Source organism: Dermacentor andersoni, unplaced genomic scaffold (assembly GCF_023375885.2).
Source record: "Dermacentor andersoni unplaced genomic scaffold, qqDerAnde1_hic_scaffold ctg00000039.1, whole genome shotgun sequence".
NCBI lineage: Eukaryota > Metazoa > Arthropoda > Arachnida > Ixodida > Ixodidae > Dermacentor > Dermacentor andersoni.
The window spans coordinates 34,709,547-34,724,551 of record NW_027314752.1 but is presented as its reverse complement, the minus strand read 5'-3'; positions in this window follow the sequence as shown (position 1 = coordinate 34,724,551).

Below are 15,005 nucleotides of genomic sequence, written 5' to 3'. Positions count from 1 at the left end.
GCACATGCTATCTGAAGGCATCAACGTTGACGGATTCGAGACTCTTGGGTACGTGATCCTTCTGGGCGAACACAACTGGTCAATAAACCCGGACATGGTGTCTGAAGGCATCAATGTTGCCGGATTTGAGACCCTTGGAGTCCGTGATCTTTCTGGGTGAAAGCAACTGGCCAATAAACCCGCACATGCTGTCTGAAGGCATCAATGTTGCCGGATTCGAGACCCTTGGAGTACGTGATCCTTCTGGGCGAAGACAACTAGTCAATAAACCTGCACACGCTATCTGAAGGCATCAATGTTGCCGGATTCGAGACCCTTGGAGTACGTGATTCTTCTGGGCGAAGAAAACTGGTTAATAAACCCGCACACGCTGTCTGAAGGCATCAATGTTGCCGGATTCGAGACCCTTGGAGTACGTGATCTTTCTGGGCGAAGACAACTGGTCAATAAACCCGCACATGCTGTCTGAAGGCATCAATGTTGCCGGATTCGAGAGCCTTGGAGTACGTGATCCTTCTGGGCGAAGACAACTGGTCAATAAATATGTACACGCTATCTGAAGGCATAAATGTTGCCGGATTCGAGACCCTTGGAGTACGTGATCCTTCTGGGCGAAGAGAACTGGTCAATAAACCCGCACATGCTGACTGAAGGCATCAATGTTGCCGGATTCGAGACCCTTCGAGAACGTGATCCTTCTGGGCGAAGACAACTGGTGAATAAACCTGCACACGCTTTCTGAAGGCATCAATGTTGCCGGATTCGAGACCATTGGAGTACGTGATTCTTCTGGGCGAAGACCACTGGTTAATAAACCCGCAAATGCTATCTGAAGGCATCAATATTGCCCGATTCGAGACCCTTGGAGTACGTGATCCTTCTAGGCGAAGAAAATTGGTCAATAAACCCGCACGCGCTATCTGAAGGCATCAATGTTGCTGGATTCGAGACCCTTGGAGTACGTGATCCTTCTGGGCGAAGACAACTGGTCAATAAAGCCGCACATGCTGTCTGAAGGCATCAATGTTACCGGATTCGAGACCCTTGGAGTACGTGATCTTTCTGGGCGAAGACAACTGGTCAATAAACCCGCACATGCTGTCTGAAGGCATCAATGTTGCCGGATTCGAGAGCCTTGGAGTACGTGATCCTTCTGGGCGAAGACAACTGGTCAATAAATATGTACACGCTATCTGAAGGCATAAATGTTGCCGGATTCGAGACCCTTGGAGTACGTGATCCTTCTGGGCGAAGAGAACTGGTCAATAAACCCACACATGCTATCCGCAGGCATCAATATTGCCCGATTCGAGACCCTTGGAGTACGTGATCCTTCTAGGCGAAGAAAATTGGTCAATAAACCCGCACACGCTATCTGAAGGCATCAATGTTGCCGGATTCAAGACCCTTGGAGTACGTGATCCTTCTGGGGAAGACAACTGGTCGATAAACCCGCACATGCTATCTGAAGGCATCAATGTTGCCGGACTCGAGACGCTTGGAGTACGTGATCCTTCTGGGTGAAGACAACTGGTCAATAAACCCTACATGCTATCTGAAGGCATCAATATTGCCCGATTCGAGACCCTTGGAGTACGTCATCCTTCTAGGCGAAGAAAATTGGGCAATAAACCCGCACACGCTATCTGAAGGCATCAATGTTGCCGGACTCGAGACCCTTGGAGTACGTGATCCTTCTGGGTGAAGAAAACAGGTCAATAAACACGCACATGCTGTCTGAAGGCATCAAGTTGCCGGATTCAAGACCCTTAGAGTCCGTGATCTTTCTGGGTGAAGGCAACTGGTCAATAAACCCGCACATGCTATCTGAAGGCATCAATGTTGCGGGATTCGAGACTTTTGGAGTACGTGATCCTTCTGGGCGAAGGCAACTGGTCAATAAACCCGCACATGCTATCTGAAGGCATCAGCGTTGACGGATTCGATACTCTTGGGTACGTGATCCTTCTGGGCGAAGACAACTGGTCAATAAACCCGGACATGCTGTCTGAAGGCATCAATGTTGCCGGATTCGAGACCCTTGGAGTCCGTGATCTTTCTGGGTGAAAGCAACTGGCCAATAAACCCGCACATGCTGTCTGAAGGTATCAATGTTGCCGGATTCGAGACCCTTAGGGTACGTGATCCTTCTGGGCGAAGACAACTGGTCAATGAACCTGCACACGCTATCTGAAGGCATCAATGTTGCCGGATTCGATACCATTGGAGTACGTGACTCTTCTGGGCGAAGACAACTGGTTAATAAACCCGCACATGCTGTCTGAAGGCATCAATGTTGCCAGATTTGAGACCCTTGGAGTACGTGATCCTTCTGGGCGAAGACAACTGGTAAATAAACCCGCACATGCTGTCTGAAGGCATCAATGTTGCCGGAATCGAGACCCTTGGACTACGTGATCCTTCTGGGCGAAGACAACTGGTCAATAAACCCGCACATGCTGTCTGAAGGCATCAATATTGCCCGATTCAAGACCCTTGGAGTACGTGATCCTTCTAGGCGAAGAAAATTGGTCGATAAACCCCATACGCTATCTGAAGGCATCAATGTTGCCGGATTCGAGACCCTTGGAGTACATGATCCTTCTGGGCGAAGACAACTGGTCAATAAACCCGCACATGCTATCTGAAGGCATCAATATTGCCCGATTCAAGACCCTTGGAGTACGTGATCCTTCTAGGCGAAGAAAATTGGTCGATAAACCCGCACACGCTATCTGAAGGCATCAATCTTGCCGGACTCGAGACCCTTGAAGCACGTGATCCTTCTGGGCGAAGACAACTGGTCAATAAACCCGCACATGCTATCTGAAGGCATCAATATTGCACGATTCAAGACCCTTGGAGTACGTGATCCTTCTAGGCGAAGAAAATTGGTCGATAAACCCGCACACGCTATCTGAAGGCATCAATCTTGCCGGATTCGAGACCCTTGAAGCACGTGATTCTTCTGGGCGAAGACAACTGGTCAATAAAACCGCACACGCTATCTGAAGGCATCATTGGTGCCGGATTCGAGACCCTTGGAGTACGTGATCCTTCTGGGTGAAGAAAACAGGTCAATAAACACGCACATGCTGTCTGAAGGCATCAAGTTGCCGGATTCAAGACCCTTAGAGTCCGTGATCTTTCTGGGTGAAGGCAACTGGTCAATAAACCCGCACATGCTATCTGAAGGCATCAATGTTGCGGGATTCGAGACTTTTGGAGTACGTGATCCTTCTGGGCGAAGACAACTGGTCAATAAACCCGCACATGCTATCTGAAGGCATCAGCGTTGACGGATTCGATACTCTTGGGTACGTGATCCTTCTGGGCGAAGACAACTGGTCAATAAACCCGGACATGCTGTCTGAAGGCATCAATGTTGCCGGATTCGAGACCCTTCGAGAACGTGATCCTTCTGGGCGAAGACAACTGGTGAATAAACCTGCACACGCTTTCTGAAGGCATCAATGTTGCCGGATTCGAGACCATTGGAGTACGTGATTCTTCTGGGCGAAGACCACTGGTTAATAAACCCGCAAATGCTGTCTGAAGGCATCAATGTTGCCGGATTCGAGACCCTTGGAGTACGTGATCCTTCTGGGCGAAGACAACTGGTCAATAAACCTGCACACGCTATCTGAAGGCATCAATGTTGCCGGATTCGAGACCCTTGGAGTACGTGATTCTTCTGGGCGAAGACAACTGGTTAATAAACCCGCACATGTTGTCTGAAGGCATCAATGTTGCGGGATTCGAGACTTTTGGAGTACGTGATCCTTCTGGGCGAAGACAACTGGTCAATAAACCAGCACATGCTATCTGAAGGCATCAACGTTGACCGATTCGAGACTCTTGGGTACGTGATCCTTCTGGGCGAAGACAACTGGTCAATAAACCTGCACATGCTATCTGAAGGCATCAATATTGCCCGATTCGAGACCCTTGGAGTACGTGATCCTTCTAGGCGAAGAAAATTGGTCAATAAACCCGCACGCGCTATCTGAAGGCATCAATGTTGCCGGATTCGAGACCCTTGGAGTACGTGATCCTTCTGGGCGAAGACAACTGGTCAATAAAGCCGCACATGCTGTATGAAGGCATCAATGTTGCCGGATTCGAGACCCTTGGAGTACGTGATCTTTCTGGGCGAAGACAACTGGTCAATAAACCCGCACATGCTGTCTGAAGGCATCAATGTTGCCGGATTCGAGAGCCTTGGAGTACGTGATCCTTCTGGGCGAAGACAACTGGTCAATAAATATGTACACGCTATCTGAAGGCATAAATGTTGCCGGATTCGAGACCCTTGGAGTACGTGATCCTTCTGGGCGAAGACAACTGGTCAATAAACCCACACATGCTATCCGCAGGCATCAATATTGCCCGATTCGAGACCCTTGGAGTACGTGATCCTTCTAGGCGAAGAAAATTGGTCAATAAACCCGCACACGCTATCTGAAGGCATCAATGTTGCCGGATTCAAGACCCTTGGAGTACGTGATCCTTCTGGGGAAGACAACTGGTCGATAAACCCGCACATGCTGTCTGAAGGCATCAATGTTGCCGGACTCGAGACGCTTGGAGTACGTGATCCTTCTGGGTGAAGACAACTGGTCAATAAACCCGCACATGCTATCTCAATGCATCAATATTGCCCGATTCGAGACCCTTGGAGTACGTGATCCTTCTAGGCGAAGAAAATTGGGCAATAAACCCGCACACGCTATCTGAAGGCATCAATGTTGCCGGACTCGAGACCCTTGGAGTACGTGATCCTTCTGGGTGAAGAAAACAGGTCAATAAACACGCACATGCTGTCTGAAGGCATCAAGTTGCCGGATTCAAGACCCTTAGAGTCCGTGATCTTTCTGGGTGAAGGCAACTGGTCAATAAACCCGCACATGCTATCTGAAGGCATCAATGTTGCGGGATTCGAGACTTTTGGAGTACGTGATCCTTCTGGGCGAAGACAACTGGTCAATAAACCCGCACATGCTATCTGAAGGCATCAGCGTTGACGGATTCGATACTCTTGGGTACGTGATCCTTCTGGGCGAAGACAACTGGTCAATAAACCCGGACATGCTGTCTGAAGGCATCAATGTTGCCGGATTCGAGACCCTTGGAGTCCGTGATCTTACTGGGTGAAAGCAACTGGCCAATAAACCCGCACATGCTGTCTGAAGGTATCAATGTTGCCGGATTCGAGACCCTTAGAGTACGTGATCCTTCTGGGCGAAGACAACTGGTCAATGAACCTGCACACGCTATCTGAAGGCATCAATGTTGCCTGATTCGATACCATTGGAGTACGTGACTCTTCTGGGCGAAGACAACTGGTTAATAAACCCGCACATGCTGTCTGAAGGCATCAATGTTGCCAGATTTGAGACCCTTGGAGTACGTGATCCTTCTGGGCGAAGACAACTGGTAAATAAACCCGCACATGCTGTCTGAAGGCATCAATGTTGCCGGAATCGAGACCCTTGGACTACGTGATCCTTCTGGGCGAAGACAACTGGTCAATAAACCCGCACATGCTGTCTGAAGGCATCAATATTGCCCGATTCAAGACCCTTGGAGTACGTGATCCTTCTAGGCGAAGAAAATTGGTCGATAAACCCCATACGCTATCTGAAGGCATCAATGTTGCCGGATTCGCGACCCTTGGAGTACATGATCCTTCTGGGCGAAGACAACTGGTCAATAAACCCGCACATGCTATCTGAAGGCATCAATATTGCCCGATTCAAGACCCTTGGAGTACGTGATCCTTCTAGGCGAAGAAAATTGGTCGATAAACCCGCACACGCTATCTGAAGGCATCAATCTTGCCGGATTCGAGACCCTTGAAGCACGTGATCCTTCTGGGCGAAGACAACTGGTCAATAAACCCGCACATGCTATCTGAAGGCATCAATATTGCCCGATTCAAGACCCTTGGAGTACGTGATCCTTCTAGGCGAAGAAAATTGGTCGATAAACCCGCACACGCTATCTGAAGGCATCAATCTTGCCGGATTCGAGACCCTTGAAGCACGTGATCCTTTTGGGCGAAGACAACTGGTCAATAAAACCGCACACGCTATCTGAAGGCATCATTGGTGCCGGATTCGAGACCCTTGGAGTACGTGATCCTTCTGGGTGAAGAAAACAGGTCAATAAACCCGGACATGCTGTCTGAAGGCATCAATGTTGCCGGATTCGAGACCCTTGGAGTCCGTGATCTTTCTGGGTGAAAGCAACTGGCCAATAAACCCGCACATGCTGTCTGAAGGTATCAATGTTGCCGGATTCGAGACCCTTAGAGTACGTGATCCTTCTGGGCGAAGACAACTGGTCAATGAACCTGCACACGCTATCTGAAGGCATCAATGTTGCCGGATTCGATACCATTGGAGTACGTGACTCTTCTGGGCGAAGACAACTGGTTAATAAACCCGCACATGCTGTCTGAAGGCATCAATGTTGCCAGATTTGAGACCCTTGGAGTACGTGATCCTTCTGGGCGAAGACAACTGGTAAATAAACCCGCACATGCTGTCTGAAGGCATCAATGTTGCCGGAATCGAGACCCTTGGATTACGTGATCCTTCTGGGCGAAGACAACTGGTCAATAAACCCACACATGCTGTCTGAAGGCATCAATATTGCCCGATTCAAGACCCTTGGAGTACGTGATCCTTCTAGGCGAAGAAAATTGGTCGATAAACCCCATACGCTATCTGAAGGCATCAATGTTGCCGGATTCGAGACCCTTGGAGTACATGATCCTTCTGGGCGAAGACAACTGGTCAATAAACCCGCACATGCTATCTGAAGGCATCAATATTGCCCGATTCAAGACCCTTGGAGTACGTGATCCTTCTAGGCGAAGAAAATTGGTCGATAAACCCGCACACGCTATCTGAAGGCATCAATCTTGCCGGATTCGAGACCCTTGAAGCACGTGATCGTTCTGGGCGAAGACAACTGGTCAATAAACCCGCACATGCTATCTGAAGGCATCAATATTGCCCGATTCAAGACCCTTGGAGTTCGTGATCCTTCTAGGCGAAGAAAATTGGTCGATAAACCCGCACACGCTATCTGAAGGCATCAATCTTGCCGGATTCGAGACCCTTGAAGCACGTGCTCCTTCTGGGCGAAGACAACTGGTCAATAAAACCGCACACGCTATCTGAAGGCATCATTGGTGCCGGATTCGAGACCCTTGGAGTACGTGATCCTTCTGGGAGAAGACAACTGGTCAATAAACCCGCACATGCTGTCTGAAGGCATCAAGTTCCCGGATTCAAGACCCTTAGAGTCCGTGACCTTTCTGGGTGAAGGCAACTGGTCAATAAACCCGCACATGCTATCTGAAGGCATCAATGTTGCGGGATTCGTGACTTTTGGAGTACGTGATCCTTCTGGGCGAAGACAACTGGTCAATAAACCCGCACATGCTATCTGAAGGCATCAACGTTGACGGATTCGAGACTCTTGGGTACGTGATCCTTCTGGGCGAACACAACTGGTCAATAAACCCGGACATGGTGTCTGAAGGCATCAATGTTGCCGGATTCGAGACCCTTGGAGTCCGTGATCTTTCTGGGTGAAAGCAACTGGCCAATTAACCCGCACATGCTGTCTGAAGGCATCAATGTTGCCGGATTCGAGACCCTTGGAGTACGTGATCCTTCTGGGCGAAGACAACTAGTCAATAAACCTGCACACGCTATCTGAAGGCATCAATGTTGCCGGATTCGAGACCCTTGGAGTACGTGATTCTTCTGGGCGAAGAAAACTGGTTAATAAACCCGCACACACTGTCTGAAGGCATCAATGTTGCCGGATTCGAGACCCTTGGAGTACGTGATCCTTCAGGGCGAAGACAACTGGTCAATAAACCCGCACATGCTGTCTGAAGGCATCAATGTTGCCGGATTCGAGACCCTTGGAGTACGTGATCCTTCTGGGCGAAGATAACTGGTCAATAAACCCGCACATGCTATCTGAAGGCATCAATATTGCCCGATTCGAGACCCTTGGAGTACGTGATCCTTCTAGGCGAAGAAAATTGGTCAATAAACCCGCACACGCTATCTGAAGGCATCAATGTTGCCGGATTCGAGACCCTTGGAGTAGGTGATCCTTGTGGGCGAAGACAACTGGTCAATATACCCGCACATGCTCTCTGAAGGCATCAATGTTTCCGGATTCAAGACCCTTGGAGTACGTGATCCTTCTGGTCGAAGACAACTGGTCAATAAACCCGCACATGCTATCTGAAGGCATTAATATTGCCCGATTCAAGACCCTTAGAGTACGTGATCCTTCTAGGCGAAGAAAATTGGTCAATAAACCCGCACACGCTATCTGAAGGCATCAATGTTGCCGGATTCGAGACCCTTGGAGTACGTGATCCTCCTGGGCGAAGACAACTGGTCGATAAACCCGCACATGCTATCTGAAGGCATCAATGTTGCCGGATGCGAGATCCTTGGAGTACGTGATCCTTCTGGGCGAAGACAACTGGTCAATACACCCGCACATGCTGTTTGAAGGCATCAATGTTGCCGGATTCGAGACCCTTGGAGTACGTGATCCTTCTGGGCGAAGACAACTGGTCGATAAACCCGCACATGCTATCTGAAGGCATCAATGTTGCCGGATTCGAGAACCTTGGAGTACGTGATCCTTCTGGGGAAGACAACTGGTCGATAAACCCGCACATGCTATCTGAAGGCATCAATGTTGCCGGACTCGAGACGCTTGGAGTATGTGATCCTTCTGGGTGAAGACAACTGGTCAATAAACCCGCACATGCTATCTGAAGGCATCAATATTGCCCGATTCGAGACCCTTGGAGTACGTGATCCTTCTAGGCGAAGAAAATTGGGCAATAAACCCGCACACGCTATCTGAAGGCATCAATGTTGCCGGACTCGAGACCCTTGGAGTACGTGATCCTTCTGGGTGAAGAAAACAGGTCAATAAACACGCACATGCTCTCTGAAGGCATCAAGTTGCCGGATTCAAGACCCTTAGAGTCCGTGATCTTTCTGGGTGAAGGCAACTGGTCAATAAACCCGCACATGCTATCTGAAGGCATCAATGTTGCGGGATTCGAGACTTTTGGAGTACGTGATCCTTCTGGGCGAAGAGAACTGGTCAATAAACCCGCACATGCTATTTGAAGGCATCAGCGTTGACGGATTCGATACTCTTGGGTACGTGATCCTTCTGGGCGAAGACAACTGGTCAATAAACCCGGACATGCAGTCTGAAGGCATCAATTTTGCCGGATTCGAGACCCTTGGAGTCCGTGATCTTTCTGGGTGAAAGCAACTGGCCAATAAACCCGCACATGCTGTCTGAAGGCATCAATGTTGCCGGATTCGAGACCCTTAGAGTTTGTGATCCTTCTGGGCGAAGACAACTGGTCAATGAACCTGCACACGCTATCTGAAGGCATCAATGTTGCCGGATTCGAGACCATTACAGTACGTGACTCTTCTGGGCGAAGACAACTGGTTAATAAACCCGCACATGCTGTCTGAAGGCATCAATGTTGCCAGATTCGAGACCCTTGGAGTACGCGATCCTTCTGGGCGAAGACAACCGGTAAATAAACCCGCACATACTGTCTGAAGGCATCAATGTTGCCGGAATCGAGACCCTTGGACTACGTGATCCTTCTGGGCGAAGACAACTGGTCAATAAACCCGCACATGCTGTCTGAAGGCATCAATATTGCCCGATTCAAGACCCTTGGAGTACGTGATCCTTCTAGGCGAAGAAAATTGGTCGATAAACCCGCGCACGCTATCTGAAGGCATCAATCTTGCCGGATTCGAGACCCTTGAAGCACGTGATCGTTCTGGGCGAAGACAACTGGTCAATAAACCCGCACATGCTATCTGAAGGCATCAATATTGCCCGATTCAAGACCCTTGGAGTTCGTGATCCTTCTAGGCGAAGAAAATTGGTCGATAAACCCGCACACGCTATCTGAAGGCATCAATCTTGCCGGATTCGAGACCCTTGAAGCACGTGCTCCTTCTGGGCGAAGACAACTGGTCAATAAAACCGCACACGCTATCTGAAGGCATCATTGGTGCCGGATTCGAGACCCTTGGAGTACGTGATCCTTCTGGGAGAAGACAACTGGTCAATAAACCCGCACATGCTGTCTGAAGGCATCAAGTTCCCGGATTCAAGACCCTTAGAGTCCGTGACCTTTCTGGGTGAAGGCAACTGGTCAATAAACCCGCACATGCTATCTGAAGGCATCAATGTTGCGGGATTCATGACTTTTGGAGTACGTGATCCTTCTGGGCGAAGACAACTGGTCAATAAACCCGCACATGCTATCTGAAGGCATCAACGTTGACGGATTCGAGACTCTTGGGTACGTGATCCTTCTGGGCGAACACAACTGGTCAATAAACCCGGACATGGTGTCTGAAGGCATCAATGTTGCCGGATTCGAGACCCTTGGAGTCCGTGATCTTTCTGGGTGAAAGCAACTGGCCAATTAACCCGCACATGCTGTCTGAAGGCATCAATGTTGCCGGATTCGAGACCCTTGGAGTACGTGATCCTTCTGGGCGAAGACAACTAGTCAATAAACCTGCACACGCTATCTGAAGGCATCAATGTTGCCGGATTCGAGACCCTTGGAGTACGTGATTCTTCTGGGCGAAGAAAACTGGTTAATAAACCCGCACACACTGTCTGAAGGCATCAATGTTGCCGGATTCGAGACCCTTGGAGTACGTGATCCTTCAGGGCGAAGACAACTGGTCAATAAACCCGCACATGCTGTCTGAAGGCATCAATGTTGCCGGATTCGAGACCCTTGGAGTACGTGATCCTTCTGGGCGAAGATAACTGGTCAATAAACCCGCACATGCTATCTGAAGGCATCAATATTGCCCGATTCGAGACCCTTGGAGTACGTGATCCTTCTAGGCGAAGAAAATTGGTCAATAAACCCGCACACGCTATCTGAAGGCATCAATGTTGCCGGATTCGAGACCCTTGGAGTAGGTGATCCTTGTGGGCGAAGACAACTGGTCAATATACCCGCACATGCTCTCTGAAGGCATCAATGTTTCCGGATTCAAGACCCTTGGAGTACGTGATCCTTCTGGGCGAAGACAACTGGTCAATAAACCCGCACATGCTATCTGAAGGCATTAATATTGCCCGATTCAAGACCCTTAGAGTACGTGATCCTTCTAGGCGAAGAAAATTGGTCAATAAACCCGCACACGCTATCTGAAGGCATCAATGTTGCCGGATTCGAGACCCTTGGAGTACGTGATCCTCCTGGGCGAAGACAACTGGTCGATAAACCCGCACATGCTATCTGAAGGCATCAATGTTGCCGGATGCGAGATCCTTGGAGTACGTGATCCTTCTGGGCGAAGACAACTGGTCAATACACCCGCACATGCTGTTTGAAGGCATCAATGTTGCCGGATTCGAGACCCTTGGAGTACGTGATCCTTCTGGGCGAAGACAACTGGTCGATAAACCCGCACATGCTATCTGAAGGCATCAATGTTGCCGGATTCGAGAACCTTGGAGTACGTGATCCTTCTGGGGAAGACAACTGGTCGATAAACCCGCACATGCTATCTGAAGGCATCAATGTTGCCGGACTCGAGACGCTTGGAGTATGTGATCCTTCTGGGTGAAGACAACTGGTCAATAAACCCGCACATGCTATCTGAAGGCATCAATATTGCCCGATTCGAGACCCTTGGAGTACGTGATCCTTCTAGGCGAAGAAAATTGGGCAATAAACCCGCACACGCTATCTGAAGGCATCAATGTTGCCGGACTCGAGACCCTTGGAGTCCGTGATCTTTCTGGGTGAAAGCAACTGGCCAATAAACCCGCACATGCTGTCTGAAGGTATCAATGTTGCCGGATTCGAGACCCTTAGAGTACGTGATCCTTCTGGGCGAAGACAACTGGTCAATGAACCTGCACACGCTATCTGAAGGCATCAATGTTGCCGGATTCGATACCATTGGAGTACGTGACTCTTCTGGGCGAAGACAACTGGTTAATAAACCCGCACATGCTGTCTGAAGGCATCAATGTTGCCAGATTTGAGACCCTTGGAGTACGTGATCCTTCTGGGCGAAGACAACTGGTAAATAAACCCGCACATGCTGTCTGAAGGCATCAATGTTGCCAGATTTGAGACCCTTGGAGTACGTGATCCTTCTGGGCGAAGACAACTGGTAAATAAACCCGCACATGCTGTCTGAAGGCATCAATGTTGCCGGAATCGAGACCCTTGGATTACGTGATCCTTCTGGGCGAAGACAACTGGTCAATAAACCCACACATGCTGTCTGAAGGCATCAATATTGCCCGATTCAAGACCCTTGGAGTACGTGATCCTTCTAGGCGAAGAAAATTGGTCGATAAACCCCATACGCTATCTGAAGGCATCAATGTTGCCGGATTCGAGACCCTTGGAGTACATGATCCTTCTGGGCGAAGACAACTGGTCAATAAACCCGCACATGCTATCTGAAGGCATCAATATTGCCCGATTCAAGACCCTTGGAGTACGTGATCCTTCTAGGCGAAGAAAATTGGTCGATAAACCCGCACACGCTATCTGAAGGCATCAATCTTGCCGGATTCGAGACCCTTGAAGCACGTGATCGTTCTGGGCGAAGACAACTGGTCAATAAACCCGCACATGCTATCTGAAGGCATCAATATTGCCCGATTCAAGACCCTTGGAGTTCGTGATCCTTCTAGGCGAAGAAAATTGGTCGATAAGCCCGCACACGCTATCTGAAGGCATCAATCTTGCCGGATTCGAGACCCTTGAAGCACGTGCTCCTTCTGGGCGAAGACAACTGGTCAATAAAACCGCACACGCTATCTGAAGGCATCATTGGTGCCGGATTCGAGACCCTTGGAGTACGTGATCCTTCTGGGAGAAGACAACTGGTCAATAAACCCGCACATGCTGTCTGAAGGCATCAAGTTCCCGGATTCAAGACCCTTAGAGTCCGTGACCTTTCTGGGTGAAGGCAACTGGTCAATAAACCCGCACATGCTATCTGAAGGCATCAATGTTGCGGGATTCGTGACTTTTGGAGTACGTGATCCTTCTGGGCGAAGACAACTGGTCAATAAACCCGCACATGCTATCTGAAGGCATCAACGTTGACGGATTCGAGACTCTTGGGTACGTGATCCTTCTGGGCGAACACAACTGGTCAATAAACCCGGACATGGTGTCTGAAGGCATCAATGTTGCCGGATTCGAGACCCTTGGAGTCCGTGATCTTTCTGGGTGAAAGCAACTGGCCAATTAACCCGCACATGCTGTCTGAAGGCATCAATGTTGCCGGATTCGAGACCCTTGGAGTACGTGATCCTTCTGGGCGAAGACAACTAGTCAATAAACCTGCACACGCTATCTGAAGGCATCAATGTTGCCGGATTCGAGACCCTTGGAGTACGTGATTCTTCTGGGCGAAGAAAACTGGTTAATAAACCCGCACACACTGTCTGAAGGCATCAATGTTGCCGGATTCGAGACCCTTGGAGTACGTGATCCTTCAGGGCGAAGACAACTGGTCAATAAACCCGCACATGCTGTCTGAAGGCATCAATGTTGCCGGATTCGAGACCCTTGGAGTACGTGATCCTTCTGGGCGAAGATAACTGGTCAATAAACCCGCACATGCTATCTGAAGGCATCAATATTGCCCGATTCGAGACCCTTGGAGTACGTGATCCTTCTAGGCGAAGAAAATTGGTCAATAAACCCGCACACGCTATCTGAAGGCATCAATGTTGCCGGATTCGAGACCCTTGGAGTAGGTGATCCTTGTGGGCGAAGACAACTGGTCAATATACCCGCACATGCTCTCTGAAGGCATCAATGTTTCCGGATTCAAGACCCTTGGAGTACGTGATCCTTCTGGTCGAAGACAACTGGTCAATAAACCCGCACATGCTATCTGAAGGCATTAATATTGCCCGATTCAAGACCCTTAGAGTACGTGATCCTTCTAGGCGAAGAAAATTGGTCAATAAACCCGCACACGCTATCTGAAGGCATCAATGTTGCCGGATTCGAGACCCTTGGAGTACGTGATCCTCCTGGGCGAAGACAACTGGTCGATAAACCCGCACATGCTATCTGAAGGCATCAATGTTGCCGGATGCGAGATCCTTGGAGTACGTGATCCTTCTGGGCGAAGACAACTGGTCAATACACCCGCACATGCTGTTTGAAGGCATCAATGTTGCCGGATTCGAGACCCTTGGAGTACGTGATCCTTCTGGGCGAAGACAACTGGTCGATAAACCCGCACATGCTATCTGAAGGCATCAATGTTGCCGGATTCGAGAACCTTGGAGTACGTGATCCTTCTGGGGAAGACAACTGGTCGATAAACCCGCACATGCTATCTGAAGGCATCAATGTTGCCGGACTCGAGACGCTTGGAGTATGTGATCCTTCTGGGTGAAGACAACTGGTCAATAAACCCGCACATGCTATCTGAAGGCATCAATATTGCCCGATTCGAGACCCTTGGAGTACGTGATCCTTCTAGGCGAAGAAAATTGGGCAATAAACCCGCACACGCTATCTGAAGGCATCAATGTTGCCGGACTCGAGACCCTTGGAGTACGTGATCCTTCTGGGTGAAGAAAACAGGTCAATAAACACGCACATGCTCTCTGAAGGCATCAAGTTGCCGGATTCAAGACCCTTAGAGTCCGTGATCTTTCTGGGTGAAGGCAACTGGTCAATAAACCCGCACATGCTATCTGAAGGCATCAATGTTGCGGGATTCGAGACTTTTGGAGTACGTGATCCTTCTGGGCGAAGAGAACTGGTCAATAAACCCGCACATGCTATTTGAAGGCATCAGCGTTGACGGATTCGATACTCTTGGGTACGTGATCCTTCTGGGCGAAGACAACTGGTCAATAAACCCGGACATGCAGTCTGAAGG